The following is a 621-nucleotide window of genomic DNA, read 5'->3' as shown; positions in this document are numbered from 1 at the left end:
TAAGTATTGCTATAGATTTAATTAAACGAATTTAATTTTAATGTATTGATAATATAAAAAATTTATTGTCATCTAATTATATTTATGTATTTATTAGTATTTTTAAATAATAAATTTGAAAAGATACAATAATATACAAAATTTTCACCCAATAATGGAATCATTCCTTCAATGCATGGCTTTAATTAATTATTAATTAGTGAACACGTTAGATTAGTTAATCATAGGATAAAGTAGTGATTAACAAGTGTAGGGCCCTTTTCTATGCTAAAGACATGAATGCCAACTTTCATTCTCAGTCTTTCACGAGCTGAGCTGAGTTAACTCATTGCACTGCAAAACCCTTTAATAGTTTTACTTTTACACAAAATTAAATAAAATACAAGGTCGGTTGATTTTAATAAAAAATTATTGCTCAACGTAAAATATTTCACGCTACTCATAGAATTTGAAAAGAGCTACATTAAAAATACAATTTCATTATAAAATACATTAAAAATGACATATAAATTAAGTTATTAACTAATAATAAAACTATTAAAATTCATTTTATTTTCAGGGTTACACTCATTGTGACATTTTTTTTCCATCATTAAGTATTTTTTTTATTCTTCTTTTTTA

The sequence above is a fragment of the Arachis ipaensis genome, chromosome B07, assembly GCF_000816755.2.
Source record: "Arachis ipaensis cultivar K30076 chromosome B07, Araip1.1, whole genome shotgun sequence".
In the NCBI taxonomy this organism is placed as follows: Eukaryota; Viridiplantae; Streptophyta; class Magnoliopsida; order Fabales; family Fabaceae; genus Arachis; species Arachis ipaensis.
The sequence above is the reverse complement of the archived record's forward strand: the minus strand, read 5'-3'. Positions refer to the sequence as shown.